Source organism: Pelobates fuscus, chromosome 10 (assembly GCF_036172605.1).
Source record: "Pelobates fuscus isolate aPelFus1 chromosome 10, aPelFus1.pri, whole genome shotgun sequence".
Classification (NCBI taxonomy): Eukaryota; Metazoa; Chordata; class Amphibia; order Anura; family Pelobatidae; genus Pelobates; species Pelobates fuscus.
In genome coordinates this window covers 68,241,274-68,264,535 of record NC_086326.1, presented here as the reverse complement: position 1 = coordinate 68,264,535, position 23,262 = coordinate 68,241,274, and the positions used below count along the sequence as shown (strand labels likewise).

General features: G+C 37.1%; 1 protein-coding gene across 2 annotated transcripts in view; it reads left to right on the top strand.

Moving 5' to 3' along the window:
- HTR7 (5-hydroxytryptamine receptor 7) overlaps positions 1-23,262 on the top strand; it is a 110,262-nt gene that overhangs the window by 74,889 nt on the left and 12,111 nt on the right. The window contains exon 4 of one of the 2 annotated variants that reach the window (XR_010085446.1): positions 6,029-6,139. The exons of the other annotated variant lie outside the window; for it this stretch is intronic. The gene's annotated coding sequence lies outside the window, so the exon portion shown is untranslated. The remainder of the gene's footprint in view (positions 1-6,028; positions 6,140-23,262) is intronic. 2 annotated transcript variants of the gene reach the window in all.

Sequence of the window (23,262 nt, the reverse complement as noted above, 5' to 3'; positions counted from 1 at the left end):
ACCCCTTAAGGACCAAACTTCTGGAATAAAAGGGAATCGTGACATGTCACACATGTCATGTGTCCTTAAGGGGTTAAGCCACCTGTGCTTCAAGTTTAGCTACTCTGGTGTTACATTTAAAATTCACTTTTAATTCTTACTTTACTAAATAACCCTATTGAAGTCAAAATAGTCGAAAAATCTCCAAATCAGCTAGGCTTGCAGTTTGGCTACCCACGACCTTCACTTTGAATTCTCACTTTAGTGAATAAACTTGTAAGTCTGCTCTAATGAGCTTGTGAATACTTTTGTTTTCTTAAAGGAACACTATAGGGTCAGGAACACAAACACATATTTCTGAACCTAGTGTTAAAGCCATCATCTAGCCCCTCTGCCCTTGCCCCAATAAATATAGTAAACTCTTACTTTTATTCAAGTCTGCAGCTGCTGGCTCTGCCCCTGATCTATCTGATTGGCTGACATCATCAGAAGTGATATTCTGAGCCAATCACAATGATTTCCCAAAGGAAAGCATTAGATTGGCTGAGACTGCTAAGGAGGCAGATCAGGGGCAGAGCCAGCACAAGTCAAACACAGCCCCGACCAATCATCTCCTTATAGAGATACATTGCAACAATGCATCTTTGTAAAGAAAGTTCAGTGTCTCCATGCCATGTCAGTTACACTGTGCAGCACTGCCCCAGGAAGCACATCTAGTAGCCATTTGAGGATTAGTCAGTGGGGTTATCCCTAGGCTGTAATATAAACACTGCATTTTCTATGAACATCTAGACATTGTTTACTGCAAAAAGCCTAAAGGGAATGATTCTACTCACCAGAACAAATACAATAAACTGTAGTTGTTCTGGTGACTATAGTGTCCCTTTAAAAGAGAGTCATAACTTTCCAAGACTTTGAATGTTTAATACAATATTTACTTGCCACTTTATTTATCAAAAATGTGTTAGCTTTAAAAAATAAAATTCAGTGTAGGAATTAAACTGTCCTGAAAGAAGTGATTCAGTAACAGTATGCCACGATGCAGACCATCATAATAACGTTATGCAGGGCTGTCATCTTGAAGGCATTTTTCGTATTACCAAATCCTGTTAATTCTAAATGGCAGCGCCATAGGCTACATTTTGTCTCCATGCATGCATAAAATAGTTTTGCAGCATAACCAATTATCGACTAAGTCCTCAATTTTAAATTGTCAGATAAGCTTTTCAGATGATTTAATGTTTTGAATAAACTGTTACAGTTTTTTTAAAATTTTTGTAATATTCTTATTTTTTCATGTACTGTTTGTTTGTTTTTTTTGTATTAAATCATTTTAAAAGCTTATCCAATAATATTAAACTGAGGCCCCAATATCAGCCAATTGCCTGGTTGTAAAAAACATAATTACATATTCTTTATTCCCTAGTGTGTTGTAAGTGTTCTAATTTTATAAATATGTTTTTTTTTATTGCATCTTGTACAAATGTGCATAGTCTGTTTTTTGACCCTGAAATGTTAGGATTCTCTCTGTTTTTACTTTGACTCAATCAATTACTGTTTAGGCTTACACTTGTATGGTTTTCTACTTCTATGTCTCACTAAATTATATATATATATATAACTGATTCTAGTGTCAGAGATGGCTGGGCGCAAAAACATGGTGGGCATGGCGATCTTACTAACTTTTCTCTTTTTGCAAATGTCACACACTCTCACTAAGAGAAACACACTCTCACTGACAGACATGCACTCACTGATTTGGCACACACTGACACAAACTCTCACTGATTTGACACACAATGACAGACACACTGACACACTCTCAATGACAGACACACACTCTCACTTATTTGCAAAATACTCACTGACAGTCACACATACTGACAGACACACTCACTGACAGACACACAGTAATACTCACATATTTAAAAAAGGGGGGAGGGGGGAATTCAGCACTTGTAAATTACTGATACAGTTCAAAAGGCAGCTTAATCACCAGATCCGGTGTCTCTCTTGTCGGGTAGAGAATGAAAAAAAATAAAGGAAACATCTAAATAACATAGTGCAGTATGCCAAACCAAATAGCAGTAGAAAAGCAATATAAAGATGTGCACTGACATGTTATGGAGCCTAAACGATCATTCCACAGGTATGGCATGAAATGCTATGATCCCCACTCAAGAATATAGGTGATAATGGTATATCTCTGTATGTTTACATAAAAGAGAAATAAACCCACAAAAGTGTACACCGTAAAATATGGAGTGAGAAGATAAAATAGATAAAAACTTACTCACATTTAGTAGAGCAAAATTAGGTTTACTCAAAATGGGGGTAATCCAGATAGTATTATCATTCCCACCAGGATATATGTGTTTAGGAATCCAACAGCAATCAGTAATGTCCTATAAAAAAGTATTTTTATTTGTAAAAACAAACAATAACACAATAAGAAGTAAAATAAGTTAATATAAAACAGTATTTAGATACACTTAACGTTTTTCACCATTAACTGGCTTTATCAAAAGTGTTTGCAGAGTAAAAGGACCATAGGGGAGTAAAATATGAAAATAACAATATGACCAAAATTAATTAGAATGAAAAATCTTAAAAGAAATAAAAGTTTTAAGGTTGCTTTACGGAGGTATGGTCAGAGTAGATTAAGGTATTTATAAACCCAACAAGCATTTATTTAAAATATAAATATTGAAATAAACTAAGAGAAACAGTTAAAAATTTGTCAGAGGCTTCGTGAGGGGCTGTGGGAAAACTCACTAACTAGAAGAGGCCTCAAAACGAAGCCTCTGTAAGAGAGCCAAGCCTCTGATAGAGAGGTGCGGCTCTAGCAAAAAGTGCATGGTAGTAGAGAAGGCTAAAGCCGAAAACATGGCGGGTGGAGAACCCAAGTACAGAAACTTTTAAATACTATTGCCACCACGCCGTAGTATGGTGCATGTGTCAATTACATAAAACTTTAAAAGATTATGATTTCTATTATGTATTAAAAAGTGTTCTGACACTGTGTGGTTAATAAAACCTTTTGCAATTGTTAGCTTTTGTTATTTTAAGACACCGGTATGTGGTCATACCAAAATATTACAGGTTACAAGGACACTCCAATACTTTAACAACCTTTTTAGTGTTGAAAGTTATAAAGCTTTTTATTTCATATTCTTTCTTAGTAACATCACAGTTAAATCTGTTTACAAGCAGAACACATTTTGATTTAAAAAAAAACCTTGTTTGTTTAAAAAAGTAGATTTAGCATTTATTGTTTTTTTTTCATGTAGTTTTTGGTTAACCCCTTAAGGACTGAGCCAAATGTACAAGTTGTGAACAAAACAAAACGTAAACAAAACCTGGGATTTGCGCTATATGTCTGTCCAACCGTAATTCACCTCTTTCATATTACATGCACCCCCCCTTATTATATATCATTTTATTCAGGGGAAACATGGCTTTAATTTAATATCAAATATTTAGCTATGAAACATAATTTAATATGAAACAAATGGGAGAAAATAAGAAATTGTGTTATATTTTTAGTTCTACATGACATTTTAACTGTCAATGTCATAATACGGTTTGCTTTTACTGCAATAAAATACACATATTTGTATTCAGCAAAGTCTCACATGTAAAACAGTACCCCCTATGTACAGGTTTTATGGTGTTTTGGGAAGTTACAGGTTCAAATATAGCATGTTACATTTGAAATTTAAATTTGCCAGATTGGTTACGTTGCCTTTGAGACTGTATAGTAGCCCAGGAATTAAATTTACACCCATAATGGCATACCATTTGCAATAGTAGACAACCCGAGGTATTGCAAATGGGGTATGTCCAGTCTTTTTTAGTAGCCATTTGGTCACAAACACTGGCCAAAGTTAGCGTTAGTATTTGTTTGTGTGTGAAAAATGCAAAAAACGCCAATTTTGGCTAGTGTTTGTGACTAGGGCTACTAAAAAGACTGGACATACCCCATTTGCAATACCCTGGGTTGTCTTCTATTGCAAATGGTATGCCATCATAGGGGTAATTTTCATTCTTGGGCTACCATAGGGTCACAAAGGCAAAGTAAGCAATCTGGCGAATTTTAATGTGAAAAAAATGAAACACAAGCCTTATATTTGACGCTGTAACTTTTGAAAACACCATAAAACCTGTACATGAGGGGTACTGTTGTACTCGGGAGACTTCGCTGCACACAAATATTTTGTTGTTTCAAAACAGTAAAAAGTATTGCAGCAATAATATCGTTCGTGTAAGTTCTGTTTGTGCGTGAAAAATGCAAAAACCGTCACTTTTACTGGTGATATCATCGTTGTAATACATTTTACTGTTTTGAAACACTAATATTTGTGTTCAGCGAAATCTCCCGAGTAAAACAGTACCCCCCCATGTACAGGTTTTATGGTGTCTTGGAAAGTTATAGGGTTAAATATAGTGCTAGCAAATTAAATTCCCTATGCTTTCGGCATGGGTTGTCAGGCAGGTACCGCTAATTGTAATTAATTAGGATACCTAATTATGTAAAAATATTACATAAACATATGTGTAGAATTAATATATGTATATATATATACATAAGTGTGTATATATACGTGTATATATATATATATATATATATATATATAATTTTTTTAAAATATTTTTATTTATATATAGGTATATATATATAGTGATATATACGTATATATTTATGTATATAGATATATATATATATTATTTCGTTCTACGTGTATTTTGATATAAATATATATATATATATATATATTAATATCACAATACAGTTAGAACGAAATAACACACATCTATATATTTTTTAATTATTTATTTGTAATTATTTTTTTAATTAAATTTTTTTACGTATTTACATATATTTTTTTATATTATATATAAATATATATATATATAACAATAATTATATATATTTAATCAGTATCAGTCTACGTGTAATTTGATATTAATATATATATATATATAATTATATATATATTAATAGTAAAATACACCTAGACGGTGTATGTGTGTGTATGTATTTGTGTATATATATATACTTAGATCATATATATATATATAATATATATATATGATCTAAGTATATAATTTTTTTTTACACTTATTTTAATTTATTTTATTTTATTTCCAGCCAGCAGGGGGACTAACTGTCATTACAGTTAGTCCCCCTGCTGGCATTGCTGCAGCCAGCTATACCGGCCATGTGATTGTGAGGACCTCACTCTCACATGGCCCGGGGGGGCTGAAGAGGGCGGACGTGCCGCGGGGGGCTCCCTGGGAGTCACCCCAACCGCAATCGCTGGCGTGAGATCGCCAGCGACCGGGTAAGTAAAAAAAACGGAGGGCGTACAATTACGCCCGGCGGCGTTTAGAGCCGCTTAAAAAAGGACGTAATTGTACGACCTCCGGTCTTAAGGGGTTAAAACTGGTCATAAATTAGGGGCTCCTCTAAAAACAATGTTGATTTTAGGTGGTAAAATTTCTTTTATTATGTCATTCTCTTTAAGAATGTCCCAATATTCATTTACAGGTTTTTTTTTTTTTTACTTTTTTGCTTTTATTATTGTAGTCAAATACTATAGGTAGAGTCATGTCCTTTTTAATTTTTAGGTTATAATTTAAAATTCTTTTGAGATCTCAAATTTTATCAAATAACAAATTAAGGTTAGTAGCATTATAAATATTTTCTACTAGTTTATTTTTTAGAATATTTGCTTGAGTGTTAAAGACAGTAGGGTCAGTACAGTTTATTTTTGTAATAATTGGCTTTTGGGTACACTGCTAAGCCAGGGTCCATAATTACAACTTCTAAGGTCAATGAAGGTTTTAAAATGGAACTTTTAGAAAAAAGTGAGTTTTTAAAATATTATCCTCAACATAGATTTCTAAGTCCAAAAAATTGATAGAAGTCTTAATATAATTGGTACTTAGTTTAATTCCTCTGTTGTTAAGATTTACGCTTTTCTGCTGCTATTTGGTTTGGCATACTGCACTATATTATTTTGGTTTTCTTCCACATATCCACGAGGAAACCAACCATTACAAGGACCACGCGCAGATCCTGCACCACACCATATCCCTAGGAGGGGATCATTACGCCCAAGCATTCAAGTTGGAGCTGAACCGACACTCCCAAAAAGTGAGAGTGGACCAATTTTTATTATTTTAATTTACTGTATATTATGTAATACACTATTGGTTTCTTCCTTGTTATTACATACACCAACCATTCTGTTTTGCACACACATATTTACATATTCTTAAACACACACACACATTCATAAATAAATGTTATTTTGTAGGCCCATCCAGCTTTCTTTCCTTTAGGACAGCTGGTGTGGGTCCTCTCCCTGGGCTCCACTGGGATCTTCTCCCTGGGTCCAGTGGTTCCTGTAACCTTTCTGCTCTTCCAGTTTCTCACTGCTCCCAGTGAGGGGCTGGAAGAACATCAGCAATCCCTCCACCTGCCTGCTCTCACCCCCAGTATATTTTGTTAGAGTAGGCACCTGCCTTACAGGTAAGCAGGTGCCTGCTCTTACTTAGTGAATAAGCGCCTTCTTCAGGGGGCCCTAAGGTGGACAGCCTTCCAAATTCTGGGGCCTCTGTGGCAGGCGGAGCATAGTGGCCCATTCGCAATTGTGACCCCTGTAGTTCCGCCATTGGCTTGCTCCTGTCGGCGTCAACCCTCTTCTGGCCCCCTACCCTGTGCACAAGCTCAGGAATGGCCCTGTATATATAAAATACATTATTACAATCCTTTCTACTCTAAGCTCAGGTAATATTACTGTTATGTGTTACTTGTCTGAAGCTAGGCTCACATATTGCAAAAAATGGATCTTTCTCAGTGTAGACAACATTTGTATCTCTCTCTGTCTAGACGTCTCTCTCTGCCCTGTAGTATGTAGAATTCAGAAAAAAGGTGTATAAGATTAAATAATTAGGCAATGAAGAATCCTGCAGCATATGCATTATACATTATATGTATAGTCACAGTATAAAAACTATTTAAATTCAGATTACAAGTATGTTGTTTTAAAAAGAAATAAAAAAGTTATTTTCACATGAAAATTTTTATGTTTTCAAAATTTTAAATATTTGTAAATGTAATTCTAGGTAAATAAATTGTTTTAATGAAATATTACATTTGAAGATATTCATTGGCTGACACTATGTAAATTACAAGCCGTATACAATGTATTTATTTTAATATATTCCTTGTTTATTTTATATTATTTTTTTATGTATTTCATTTTCATGTACTGCTTTAAAGCATTTATTGTTGAAATTATATGTATTTGTTTATAAATATATGCTTATATATTTATTTTGTCTCATCTTCATTCATACCCGTTATAACTAAGTGTGATGTGAAGCATATTATAGTATACATGTGTGCTGTACAATTTGTATTTATTTATTATTTGTATGTATTGGTGATGTGCTTTTATCACTCAAATGGTTTTATGTCCTTCCATCATACTGTCTTTGTGTTCATTCATATTCTATGTATTGTTCATGCTGTAAATAGAGGTTTTACACTCCTTACATTGCATCTATCTAGTGCAATATAATGAAAGTTTAAGTTCATATCATGACCGCTGACTATTTTTTCCATACACCCAAGCGTTGCTCCCCAGTAAAGAGACCAGACACGTTCTTAGAGGGTAAGGGCAATAGCCACAGCTTTATTCAAACCAGAATAATAATTGTATAAAACCTGTCAGCTGTTGGGTGATTAGCCTTACAGAATGTTCTGCTCCAACCGTCTTGCCATGAGCCCAAGTAGCCTCGTCGAGACTGTAGTCTCCCCAAATCGACTCAGCATTTTACTCCTTCCTGTGGCTGTGTTGTTCAGGAAAACTTGCTAGCTGTGACAAAACAAATACAAAGAAACACCACAGCAATTCTACCAACACCAGGGACTGGGAATGACATCATATTCCGGTTCCCGGCATTACAGAAGGCGCGCCTGTATCGTCCCCCTCTCCTCCGGTCACCGGCATTTGATGGCGAAGCAGGCACCTGCCATCAAGGTAAGCAGGTGCCTGCTCTGCCTTGCCTAATACAGCTTTGGGGCGCCCTGAGGTGGCCAGATGGCCACCTCCTGGCCCCCTGTGACAGGACTCCTCTCGGCGCCCCCACCTTCAGGCGCCTTGAGGAACGGCTTGGAGTTGGAAGCGGCTCAAGAACCGCTCTCCCAGAGCTGCGGCCCCAGAAAGAGGGAGCCCACCAGGAAACCTAATTGTGGCACCGGGTCTGGTTGAATTGTTTGGTTGGATCACTTCAAAAGCAATTAGCAGCAAAAAATTTTTTAGATGAGGATCAATGTCCGTTAAACAGTTCCAATGGAGTTGTATAAATTCTATTTTATATCACATGGAACAATAAAACTCTGCACTCTGTTACTAAATAATTATCATAAAAGTTCAGTGCTTATAACTCTTTTTTTAAAATTGTATTTTCAATAATTTCCTCATAGTAGATTGTCAGTTTTTTCTCTCTTCATTCCACTCATAAATTTAGTTTAGGCACTTAGCATCACAAAGTGATTCCGGAAACACAGAATTAAATTCCGAGCCCACTTATGTAATCATTATCACACAGTGCAGTGTTTATAGATAGTTATTATGAAAATTGTATTTTAAATAATTTTCACATATTATACTGTCAATTGTTGCTTTTTCTTTGTCATTATTAATTTGCTATGCAGATTTACCCAGCATTACAATATAAAATCAACATGTGCCTAATAACTAGTTTTCCACAGAGGTGTACAGATAAGTCATGACTGTCTGTAAGAAGACTATACAATTGTTAAATGTGTACATATTGGTCTATTTTGAGTTGACTAGAAACAACTGAAGTGCAAAAATACAGAAGTCTTGTAGTAGTAGTAGCTGTGGTACCATTGTGTTTTTCTAGGTTAACAAAACATTTAATAAAATACTTACTATAACTCGCCCAATCAATTTCAATGTTACGAATAAATACCTACAAACACACAAATATATCTGCAAAAATCTACCTATAAACTTGAATAAAGCGAAGACAAAAATACAACAAAAAACAGGAAAAATGTCCAAATGTAGCATAAGTAACACAATTAAGCTTATGTTTTATAGAGTACAATAAGACACTCTCCAGTCCCTGTCTCACACAGTGATAGTTATGTGGAAAGAATTGAATTACACATTTTCAAAAGCTTTGGACTAATCATGGAAGACAATTAAATGTTCCTAATGGTTGTTCCATTTTTAAAACTGTGGATCAGAATGTCTCTTTATAAATATGTACCAAAATACCATTAAATATACTTTAGAGATGCATTCTTCCACTTCTGAACAAACTTTAAATGTGACATTCAGGAATGTAAGTTTAACCCCTTAAGGACAGAGCTTCAGAAGCTTGACTTACGCTTAATGACACAAGCAATTTTTGCATTTTCTTGCTGTTTGCGTTCAACTGCAATTTGCATCTCTCTCATTTATTGCACCGGCACATATTATATACTGTTTTTTAAAGGACAGAAAGGGCTTTAATTTGATATAACATATATATATATAAATGCTTACTTATTATAAAAAAAATACAGAAAAATGCAAAAAAAATGAAAAATATTGGTTTTTTTTTACAGTTTTTGCAATAATAATGTGTGCATAATTAGTGCAGGTTAAGGAAAGTAATTAAAAATAAATTCATTTATTTGTTCTGATTTACAGAATATATAATGTGTCTGGGATTTTAAGTTTTTTTTGGTAGTTACAGGTCACAAAGCACAAGGAGTAAAATAAAATTTTAATGTGGAGCGATTTTAGAATTTGGTATGTTTGTCTTGTAAGCCTAATAGCCATAAAATAAAACAAAATTGCCACACAAAAGTATATATTTATATAAAGTAGACACCACAGGCTATTTACCTAAGGTTGTTTTGACACTTTCTACGTAGCCATTTTACCGCCAACCTCTGCTAAATATTGGAGTAAAATTGTGTTTTTGGGGGGTTTTCGCACACAAACTTATAGCAAAGAACTTCTCAAATGTATTTTGTAAAGTTGGTGTGTGCTATTCCTGTACAAAGTTTTATTATGTGTTCAGTTACTTCTGCTGAGTACAACGGTACCCCCATTGTATGTCGTTGGCACTATTTCGTGAAGTTACAGTGCCATATAGGAGACCTATCCATTTCAGTATTCACAGTAGAATTTTGAGAGACGAATTTAATGAGCCTATGTGTCCATTTGGGGTATTATAACAGTTTGACTGTTCAAAAAAAACCCACAAAGGCCTACCATTTGTAAAAGTAGACACTCCAGGGTATCTCATAAGGTGCATATTGTGCCTTAACATGCCCCCATTATTTCACCAATATATGCCAAAGTATGTGGTAAAAAATAATTTTGTGCGTTTTTTACATATGGATTGCATTTTTGCTAGGCATTGTGTATATTTCACATGTGCCACTAAGTTCAAACCCCCCAAATTATGCTCAGCTAAGTCTTCTGAGTAAAATGACACCCCCATTGTATGTCTTTGGCACTATTTCGTGAAGCTACAGTGCCATATAAGAGACCTATCCATTTCAGTATTCACAGTAGAATTTTGAGAGACGGATTTAATGAGCCTATGTGTCCATTTGGGGTATTATAACAGTTTGACTGTTCAAAAAAAACCCACAAAGGCCTACCATTTGTAAAAGTAGACACTCCAGGGTATCTCATAAGGTGCATATTGTGCCTTAACATGCCCCCATTATTTCACCAATATATGCCAAAGTATGTGGTAAAAAATAATTTTGTGCGTTTTTTACATATGGATTGCATTTTTGCTAGGCATTGTGTATATTTCACATGTGCCACTAAGTTCAAACCCCCCAAATTATGCTCAGCTAAGTCTTCTGAGTAAAATGACACCCCCATTGTATGTCTTTGGCACTATTTCGTGAAGCTACAGTGCCATATAAGAGACCTATCCATTTCAGTATTCACAGTAGAATTTTGAGAGACGGATTTAATGAGCCTATGTGTCCATTTGGGGTATTATAACAGTTTGACTGTTCAAAAAAAACCCACAAAGGCCTACCATTTGTAAAAGTAGACACTCCAGGGTATCTCATAAGGTGCATATTGTGCCTTAACATGCCCCCATTATTTCACCAATATATGCCAAAGTATGTGGTAAAAAATAATTTTGTGCGTTTTTTACATATGGATTGCATTTTTGCTAGGCATTGTGTATATTTCACATGTGCCACTAAGTTCAAACCCCCCAAATTATGCTCAGCTAAGTCTTCTGAGTAAAATGACACCCCCATTGTATGTCTTTGGCACTATTTCGTGAAGCTACAGTGCCATATAGGAGACCTATCCATTTCAGTATTCACAGTAGAATTTTGAGAGACGGATTTAATGAGCCTATGTGTCCATTTGGGGTATTATAACAGTTTGACTGTTCAAAAAAAACCCACAAAGGCCTACCATTTGTAAAAGTAGACACTCCAGGGTATCTCATAAGGTGCATATTGTGCCTTAACATGCCCCCATTATTTCACCAATATATGCCAAAGTATGTGGTAAAAAATAATTTTGTGCGTTTTTTACATATGGATTGCATTTTTGCTAGGCATTGTGTATATTTCACATGTGCCACTAAGTTCAAACCCCCCAAATTATGCTCAGCTAAGTCTTCTGAGTAAAATGACACCCCCATTGTATGTCTTTGGCACTATTTCGTGAAGCTACAGTGCCATATAGGAGACCTATCCATTTCAGTATTCACAGTAGAATTTTGAGAGACGGATTTAATGAGCCTATGTGTCCATTTGGGGTATTATAACAGTTTGACTGTTCAAAAAAAAACCACAAAGGCCTACCATTTGTAAAAGTAGACACTCCAGGGTATCTCATAAGGTGCATATTGTGCCTTAACATGCCCCCATTATTTCACCAATATATGCCAAAGTATGTGGTAAAAAATAATTTTGTGCGTTTTTTACATATGGATTGCATTTTTGCTAGGCATTGTGTATATTTCACATGTGCCACTAAGTTCAAACCCCCCAAATTATGCTCAGCTAAGTCTTCTGAGTAAAATGACACCCCCATTGTATGTCTTTGGCACTATTTCGTGAAGCTACAGTGCCATATAGGAGACCTATCCATTTCAATAGTCACAGTAGAATTTTGAGAGACGGATTTAATGAGCCTATGTGTCCATTTGGGGTATTATAACAGTTTGACTGTTCAAAAAAAACCCACAAAGGCCTACCATTTGTAAAAGTAGACACTCCAGGGTATCTCATAAGGTGCATATTGTGCCTTAACATGCCCCCATTTTTTAACCAATAGATGCCAAAGTATGTGGTATAAAATTATTTTGTGCGTTTTTTACATATGGATTGCATTTTTACTGGGCATTTTGTATATTTCACATGTGCCACTAAGTTCATACCCCCCAAATTATGTTCAGCTAAGTCTTCTGAGTAAAATGACACCCCCATTGTATGTCTTTGGCACTATTTTGTGAAGCTACAGTGCCATATAGGAGACCAAGCCATATCAGTTTTTACCGAACTTTGAATTTTGACGCTGGGCCTATGTGCAATTTCCAAGCATCTTAGCAGGTTTTAAATTCAAACTACCCCACAAAGGCCTACCATTTCTTAAAGTAGACACCCCAGGGTATTTCAAAAGGTATATTCTAAACCTTAGTGTAGGATCATTTTTTTGTTAGTTTGTACCAAGTCTTGTTGCAATTAGCATTTTTGTCTGCCTTTTTGACACACACTTGGAGATGTTATTGTATATTTTGCTATCCTTATGTGTGCTGTGGCAGTATAACACCTAATATGTTGCTCAGCTATGTCATCTTAGTGCAACAATACCCACATGTGTACCTTTTTCATGGTTATGTGGATGTTGAAGGGGCACATTGGAGACCATGTCATATGAGTTTTTACCAAACTTTGAATTTTGACGCTCGGCCCATGTGCAATTTCCAAGCATCTTAGCAGGTTTTAAGTTCAAACTACCCCACAAAGGCCTACCATTTCTTAAAGTAGACACCCCAGGGCATTTCAAAAGGCATATTTTAAACCTTAGCGTAGGATCATTTTTTTGTTAGTTTGTACCAAGTCTAGTTACAATTAGCATTTTTTCTGCCTTTTTGACACACACTTGGAGATGTTACTGTATATTTTGTAATCCTTATGTGTGCTATGGCAGTAGAACACCTAATATGTTGCTCAGCTATGTCCTCTTAGTGCAGCAATACCCCCATGTGTACCCTTTTTGGGGATATGTGGATGTTGAAGGGGCACATTGGAGACCAAGCCATATCAGTTTTTACCGAACTTTGAATTTTGACGCTCTGCCCATGTGCAATTTCCAAGCATCTTAGCAGGTTTTAAGTTCAAACTACCCCACAAAGGCCTACCATTTCTTAAAGTAGACACCCCAGGGCATTTCAAAAGGCATATTTTAAACCTTAGCGTAGAATCATTTCTTTGTTAGTTTGTACCAAGTCTAGTTGCAATTAGCATTTTTTTCTGCCTTTTTGACACACACTTGGAGATGTTACTGTATATTTTGCAATCCTTATGTGTGCTATGGCAGTATAACACCTAATATGTTGCTCAGCTATGTCCTCTTAGTGCAACAATGTGTCACGGGCAACGCTGTCACGGATTCCAAAACACAGACAGACCACAAAGAGAGAGAACACAGAGAGAGAAACTTGTAATACCGGTCCTTAGAATGGCCGGGCTATACAAGCAGAGAATAGTCAAGGTACAAGCCGAAGTCAAAGGGGTAAAGAGAAACGGAACAACGATAGGACAAGCCGAGGTCAAGGATCAGAGAAGACAGGATAAACGGGAGACAAAGCCAAGATTTGGTAACCAGACAGTTGACTATTCGGCCTGGGTGTGGAAAACTTTAAAACAATGGCCAATACATAGGCCAGGCTGAGAGGGGCAATCAGGGCAGTAATAGCTTGTCTCAACTCTTACGCCCCTCTTGTAACACACCCTGCACCTTTTCTGGGGGTTTTGTTTTTTAGGGGTTGGTGGAATCTTAAAGCAGAAGTGACCTGCCTCCATTCTTCTGCTAGGCTCCACTGATGGTCCCCCTCTTCGGCACTCAAGTAACCCAGAAATGAGCTGAAATTTAAATGAAAGGAATGTGCATTTCAGCTCAGCATTTGCCTTTTTAAAAATAATAAAGGCATTGTGGACTGCCGTCTGCATTATATATATGCCCACTTTTTTGTACCATGCCCTGGTTTTGCGCATGATTAGATACGGCTGCATTAGTTGATCGGATAGATCAACTCCCCCCATGTGCCGATTATATTGCTGAATGCAGACTGGCACACGTTTATGTTCCTCTCTGCCACGAACTGCGACCCTGCGAGTGTTTTCCCCATGGATCGTAGTTAGGATGAAAACCTCCTTTTTATCGCGGTACTTGAGTGCCAGCAGTTCATTCTGGCAGAGAGCTGCTGTTTCCCCCTTTTTTAATTTTTTTTCTGCTAGAGCCTTTGGGAAACCTGTGCGACTCTTCCTGATAGTGCCACAGGCCACGGTCTCAAAACAGTACAGCATTTGTAAGAGTGGGATGCTGTTATAAAAGTTATCGATGTATAAGTGATAACCTTTGTTGAGTAATGGCATTATTAAATCCCAGACAATTTTCCCACTTGTCCCTACTGTATCTGGGCAACCTGGGGGATCAAGGTGGCTATCCCTTCCTTCATATACACGGAAGGTGTATACATAGCCACTGCCACTTTCACATAATTTATAGAATTTTATCCCATACCGGGATCTTTTGGATGGGATGTATTGTCTAAATCCCAGTCTTCCCTTATATTTCATGAGGGACTCATCAATTGAAATGTGTTTTTTGGGGGTGTAAATAGTGGCAAATTTTTCATTTAAGTGGGTAATTAGAGGGCGTATTTTATAAAGAATGTCATACTGCGGATGACCTTTTGGGGGGCACTTCATATTGTCATTAAAATGCATAAAACGCAGTATGTCCTCATATCTCTCCCTATGCATAGTCTGGGAAAAAATGGGGGTATTAAAAATAGGATTTTTAGTCCAGTACATTCTAATTGTGGGCTTTTTAACTACCCCCATTAACATGGTCAGTGCCCAGAATTGTTTAATTTCTGGCACACTGGTTGGGTACCATCTCTCTGTCCTGGCGATTCGGGAGTCTTGGTTGCGTGCAAGATATTGCTCCGCATACAGATTCGTCTGGGTAACTACCTCCCCAAAAAAATCATCCCCCAAAAACAGCTCCATACAATCCAGCGCATTATAGCCAGACAGGTCAGCCTGTATGCCAGGATTGGCAGTGAACACTGGGATGTCTGGCGAAAAATGATTAGGGGGTACCCAGTCATCTGCGCCATATTGAACATTAGGGGAATCAGCGATTTCCTCTGATGTTACTGCACTATCTGGCACATAGTCCCTGTCCCCTGCGTCACTCCCTGCGTCACTCTCTGAGGCAGTGTCGGTCGCCTCTGAGTCGGCGGCTAACAGGGCATAAGCCTCCTCTGCGCTATACTTTCGCAACATTTTTAATACAGTTAACACAGCTAAGAAAACTTTAACTAAATAACTAAACTTTTTTTTTTTTTTTTTTTTTTTTTTTTTTTAAACCCCTAACTAAATTCCCCAAATTACCACTAAATTCCACCCACCAACTAACTAAATCACAAATTAATAAAATAAAACAATAAAATTTAACCCCTTAGGGTTACAAAAAAAATAAAATTTAACCCTTAAGTGTAAAAAAAAAAATAGATCACAGTAAAGTACTGTGACCTGTATATTGATCACTGCTAGCAGTGATCAAGCAGCAGGGAAAGGGTTAATATTTTTTTTTAAGGAAGGGGAAAGGGATTAGGAACTTTTTAAAGATATTCACTATTCTTCTGGAACACAATGTTGCAACGATCCGTCTCTCTCCACTTCACAAACCCACACGAGGTGGAGGGAGGCGGATCAGATATCCCAGCAGTATTGTGACCGCTGTGACTGGCTGTTACAGCGATCACATGTGCTGGGACATCGCGATTTGCTGTTGCTGGTCTGCCCCTGACTCAGAGGGACCCAGCAACAGCGTTAACCCCGCGATCGCCGGCACTGCGCGATCGCGGCGTTAATTTTACCGCGTGACGGACGAGGTCCGTCACCCGTCGTTAAGGCCATCCCCAGGATGACGGACCTCGTCCGTCACCCGTCGTGAAGGGGTTAAACACTTGGACTAGATTAACACTAGAAATACTCCGTCTAATCTATAGCCCATTAACATGCCCAAAGAGAATACTTGAATATTTCCAGAATAGCTTGTACATCTCTGATTTAAACAATATTCCACTGAGCTCGGAGATGCACATATTCAATATGCATTAACTCTGTGTCTAACAATGCATTTTAATAACTGTCCACATTTTACTTGACATTTCAAGCATATGCATTTGAAAACCATCTAAAGAGAGATAATGTGGAAATTTAACAAGTTGTAGGAAAGAAAAGGGGGGGGGGGTAAACGAAAAGAAGAAAGACATTTTCCAAAAGGAACTCTGTATTAAAATGTAACTTTAATTATTATAATCAAGTCAATAAAAAAAGTGGTAATTAAAAAATCCATAGAGTGGCATCAGTTAGCCAAGCATTCTCAAGAGTAGGCAAAATCAGTAGAGTTAATTCAAGAGAAAGATTAGGTTTTGTGATAGTAACACTGTAACATCAAAAAAATGTGATAGTATCCAAATGCTTCGAATGTCAACGTAAATGTAGAAATTATTTAATAGCTACTGCTGATGGGGGCCTTATAGATGCTGAATATTTAAATAATCCTGTATCTAGTAAATGAAAGTAGAAACTTTGCACTATACAAGTAGCGGCAAAAGATGCAGAGATTCAAGTTTCAGTATAATAGTATGAAGTTAAGTTTAACTCACTGGTGGGAACACAGCAACAACAAAAAAAGGAAACAAAATAAAGAAAATAAATCCAAAGGTTGTCTAACCAAGAGACAACCATGAGGAAAAGTACCCAGTCCAATTCCGATAGTAAATGTTTAAGGGAAAAAATAATAAATAACTTTATTAAGGTATATAGTACAATGTATACATTAGGTTCCAATCTAAATAGATAGAGTCAGCCAAAAAGAATAACCCACCATCAAAAATAGAGAGAGTGGCTAAATAATAGCCTACTATATATAATCCTTCTAAAAAGAAAGGAAAATAACTAAATTATGCTTGGGCTGAGGGTATAGAAGCATTAATAGGGGTGGGGAGAATAGGTGGAGAGAAGTGGGTAATAGGATGTGTAGGTTGAATATGGAAAAAACCATAGTATCGTATTCACATCTCCCCACATATAGTAGACTCCTCCACAGATAATCTCCCTCTGTGCTCTAACCCTACACTCCTGGGAAAAACCTTCAAGGGTGTTCTAATCTAGACTCAATCTATAATAGAAAAATACACAAAACTGAAAAATATATAAAAACTAATGGTAACCAATCTAAATAGAGAGAGACAGAGAGAAAAGGGAGAGACCAAGCACAAAATAGAAAGTGGCTAGATAATAGCCTACTGAAAAAACTACCTTTCTAAAAAAGAAAGGAGGTATACTAAATGGTGCTTAGGCTAAGGGTATACAAGCAGTAAGAGAGGAGGGGAGAAATAAAGGAGAGAGGTAGGTACATAGGCATATATAGGCGTATAGGTTAAGTATAAAAAACAACCATAAGGTATAAACCTCTCCCCCCACTTATAAACTCCCAGCAAACAATCACTCTCTGTGCTAAACCCTATACTCCTAAAGAAACACCTTCGAGGGTGTTCTAATCTCAACTCAAACTAAAAATAGAGAAGGTTCCAAGAGTTTAAATTAGTGTGAGATCATCCGTGCAAGGTGCTCAAATCGTGAGTGAAGTGATGGCTAAAACCCGACGCGCGTTTCAGCGTGTTCCACACGCCGTCATCAGGGGTAACGCAAGTGCAGCTAGCCCAGCAGTCTGTTTTATACCCTGCTTATTTGACCGGCATCGGTGAGTCCACCAATCACCGATCGTCCCGCTAATGACGCAAACGGGGCGTGTCTAAAAGTTCCGTTGCGTGACTCATTCGGCGATCGGGTGGACTGAGAGCATTGTAGGATTAACCCATAGAGTGATCCAGGATTAACCCATAGGGTACACGATTGTAATATTACATATCAACATAGAAAATGTTAGGTACACTGTATATCTGCAAAAATAAAAATAACACCGAAGAGAAATTAGCAGATGAAGCTATATATCCGGCTAATTATATTGTGTTATGCCTGTACTGATGTAAGTGACAAACTTTACCTACATAAGTTTCAAATGGCATATACACTGTATATAATTGTAAATAACCAAATTACACAAGTTGTGCCAGTATTGATGTAACAAACTGTACATGTATCAATTACAAACGGCATGAACAGTGTATATAATAGTAAGCAAACAAATTAAACAAGTTATGCCTGTATTGATGTACATAGCAAACTGTACATGTACCAATTACAGATGGCATGAACAGTATATATAATTGTGGGTAAGCAGATTAAACAAGTCAATGCTCCATTCAAAAAATAGGGTATAAATAAAGGAGAATCTTAAAGTATCAGTGTTAAAGTGATATATACATGTATGAATAAACTTAACTAGAAATATCATTGGTAATAAGTTTGTCAAATAAATGGGGAATAGGAGAAGCCTTCATTTAGCCCTGATGGTGACAGGGTTTTTAATTGGTAAATCCAAAAGGCTTCTCTCTGTCTCAATTTCAAATCCCAGTTCCATTTGCGTGGCGGTTGTGGAACATGTTCAAGGCCCATGAACCGAATACCAGCAGAGGAGTGGTTATGGTGTAAATGCAGATGTCTCGACACAGGTGTCTCTAGGTGTCTCCTGACAGAGTTCACGTGCTCGCGTATCCTAAATTTAAAGTGACGGAAGGTCTTGCCTACGTATTTTAAACCACAGGAGCAAATTAACAAATAAATTACTCCTGTGGTTAGGCAATTAAAAAAGGAACGAGGTTTGAATTGCCTCATACCACTACTGTCAGTGGTTAATTTGGAGTGTCTCTTGATAGAGGGGCAAGCACTGCAACGGCCACATTGAAATGTGCCTATTGGTAGGTACTTCTGGAAGTAACCAGAAGGTGCAGTAGTCTGGAGGTGACTGGGTGCTAGCATATCCCTTAAATTTCTCCCCCTCCGTGCTGTAATAGAGGGGGAGGGGGGCAATACATCCTTGAGGTGTTTATCAGAGTATAGAATAGGCCAGAATTTTTGAAAAGTTTTTAGCATAACATCCCATCCTGTGTCAAATGTGCCGATACAACGTATTTTTGTGTCTTCGGTCTTAGTAATCCTATCAGTAATCAGGGTTTCACGTTCTGAATGGATTGCCCTAAGGTAGGCCCTCTTGAGGACTCTATTGGGGTAACCCTTGTTTTTGAACATGTGTCGCAATTCATTGGCTTTTGTTTTAAACTCCTCCAAAGTTGAGCAATTGCGGCGAAGTCTCAGGTATTGGCCTATTGGAATTTCTGATTTAAGTGACACCGGGTGATGACTTGTCCAACACAGAAGGTTGTTGGTGGCTGTCTTCTTTCTATATAGTGTAGTTTCAATTCTACCTTCTTTAGAAATCAGTAAGGTTAGGTCTAGAAAGCAGAGGTTTTGGCCCCCAACTTCACTAGTAAAATGTAATTTGAAATCATTATCGTTCAACAGATGTACAAAATCATGGAATCTGTCTACTGTATCTAACCATACTAGAAACACGTCATCAATGCATCTCTTCCAATAAAAAATCTGATCAATGTATGTTTTGAGCCTAGGGTCTGCCCTAATGCATCGTTCCCACCAGCCTAGATGTAAATTTGCGTATGAGGGCGCGCAAGACGTCCCCATAGCGGTACCAGTGGTCTGGTGGTAAATTTTTCCAGAAAAATGTTATGGGTTAGAATGAAATCCAATAGTTCCATTACAAAATTGATAACACTTTCAGGTAGATTGATTTCAAGCTTAAGAAGTTCACCGACGTGTTGAATGCCCAGGTGATGGGGGATGGAGCTGTAAAGAGCTTCCACATCCAGGCTACATAGTGTGGCATTTGGCGGTAAGGTTAAATTGGTCAGAAGCTGCAGCAGCTGTTTGGTGTCTCTAAGAAATGAAGGTAATTTCTGTACCACTGGAGACGAGATTTTATCAACGTAAATGCTCGCAAAATGCAACTTAACCCAAAATGCGAGCAATACGTTGATAAAATCTTGTCTCCAGTGGTACAGAAATTACCTTCATTTCTTAGAGACACCAAACAGCTGCTGCAGATAAGGAATATGCTAGCACCCAGTCACCTCCAGACTACTGCACCTTCTGGTTACTTCCAGAAGTACCTACCAATAGGCACATTTCAATGTGGCCGTTGCAGTGCTTGCCCCTTTATCAAGAGGCACTCCAAATTAACCACTGACAGTGGTGGTATGAGGCAATTCAAACCTTGTTCCTTTTTTAATTGCCTAACCACAGGAGTAATTTATTTGTTAATTTGCTCCTGTGGTTTAAAATACGTAGGCAAGACCTTCCGTCACTTTAAATTTAGGATACGCGAGCACGTGAACTCTGTCAGGAGACACCTAGAGACACCTGTGTCGAGACATCTGCATTTACACCATAACCACTCCTCTGCTGGTATTCGGTTCATGGGCCTTGAACATGTTCCACAACCGCCACGTAAAGGGAACTGGGATTTGAAATTGAGACAGAGAGAAGCCTTTTGGATTTACCAATTAAAAACCCTGTCACCATCAGGGCTAAATGAAGGCTTCTCCTATTCCCCATTTATTTGACAAACTGATTACCAATGATATTTCTAGTTAAGTTTATTCATACATGTATATATCACTTTAACACTGATACTTTAAGATTCTCCTTTATTTATACCCTATTTTTTGAATGGAGCATTGACTTGTTTAATCTGCTTACCCACAATTATATATACTGTTCATGCCATCTGTAATTGGTACATGTACAGTTTGCTATGTACATCAATACAGGCATAACTTGTTTAATTTGTTTGCTTACTATTATATACACTGTTCATGCCGTTTGTAATTGATACATGTACAGTTTGTTACATCAATACTGGCACAACTTGTGTAATTTGGTTATTTACAATTATATACAGTGTATATGCCATTTGAAACTGATGTAGGTAAAGTTTGTCACTTACATCAGTACAGGCATAACACAATATAATTAGCCGGATATATAGCTTCATCTGCTAATTTCTCTTCGGTGTTATTTTTATTTTTGCAGATATACAGTGTACCTAACATTTTCTATGTTGATATGTAATATTACAATCGTGTACCCTATGGGTTAATCCTGGATCACTCTATGGGTTAATCCTACAATGCTCTCAGTCCACCCGATCGCCGAATGAGTCACGCAACGGAACTTTTAGACACGCCCCGTTTGCGTCATTAGCGGGACGATCAGTGATTGGTGGACTCACCGATGCCGGTCAAATAAGCAGGGTATAAAACAGACTGCTGGGCTAGCTGCACTTGCGTTACCCCTGATGACGGCGTGTGGTGTTTCTTTAGGAGTATAGGGTTTAGCACAGAAAGTGATTGTTTGCTGGGAGTTTATAAGTGGGGGGAGAGGTTTATACCTTATGGTTGGTTTTTATACTTAACCTATACGCCTATATATGCCTATGTACCTACCTCTCTCCTTTATTTCTCCCCTCCTCTCTTACTGCTTGTATACCCTCAGCCTAAGCACCATTTAGTATACCTCCTTTCTTTTTTAGAAAGGTAGTTTTTTCAGTAGGCTATTATCTAGCCACTTTCTATTTTGTGCTTGGTCTCTCCCTTTTCTCTCTGTCTCTCTCTATTTAGATTGGTTACCATTAGTTTTTATATATTTTTCAGTTTTGTGTATTTTTCTATTATAGATTGAGTCTAGATTAGAACACCCTTGAAGGTGTTTCCCAGGAGTGTAGGGTTAGAGCACAGAGGGAGAGTCTGTGGAGGAGTCTACTATATGTGGGGAGATGTGAATACGATACTATGGTTTTTTCCATATTCAACCTACACATCCTATTACCCACTTCTCTCCACCTATTCTCTCCACCCCTATTAATGCTTCCATACCCTCAGCCCAAGCATCATTTAGTTATTTTCCTTTCTTTTTAGAAGGATTATAGATAGTAGGCTATTATTTAGCCACTCTTTCTATTTTTGATGGTGGGTTATTCTTTTTGTCTGACTCTATCCATTTAGATTGGAACCTAATGTATACATTGTACTATATACCTTAATAAAGTTATTTATTATTTTTTCCCTTAAACATTTACTATCGGAATTGGACTGGGTACTTTTCCTCATGGTTGTCTCTTAGTTAGACAACCTTTGCATTTATTTTCTTTATTTTGTTTCATTTCCCTAGGGTTACCCCCTTTTTACCCAGTCTAGGTGAGCATCCTTTACCTAAGAGACGGTAACAGGGTAGAGGTTTTCCTCCCTGTTTTCTGGTCCCTCAAGGTCTCATCTATAAAAAAAAAAGGATCTGTCAAAATAAATTACAAGTAATTCTTACCAGGGCACCTAATAGTTTGACTCAATACAAAGTAGCACAAACTCAGAAATATCTAATTGTGCCTTTGGGGGCACCTAACACTAAAGATATGCAGAGCAATCTGAAAAATGTAGCTGACAATAACTGTCTCTAAGATATCCCTACTCATGCCTTTGAGGGCACCTATCACTAAAGCTGTCCAGAATAACACGAAGACGATCCTAGCATAAATGGCACTATTTCTAACGAAAAACAGCAACTAGCTGAACACTATATTCTCTATCCTCCTGAAAAAAAATAGAAGTAAGGGCTGCGCCAATTCTTATAACAAAATATAATGAGCAGTGAAAATCACAACACAAAGTGAGTACAAAAATCCAAATATCAATAAAAAAAGTCCAATAAAAAGGATCTTATTCAGATCAAATATATTTGATCTGAGTAAGATCCTTTTCATTGGACTTTTTTATTTTTTTTTACTGATATTTGGATTTTTTACTTACTTTATGTGTTGTGATTTTTACTTATTTTATGTTGTGATTTTCATTTTATCTCAATTATTTACTAAAGTGGGAATTCAACAATTGCACCTGTCAAGGTATAGTAGGCAG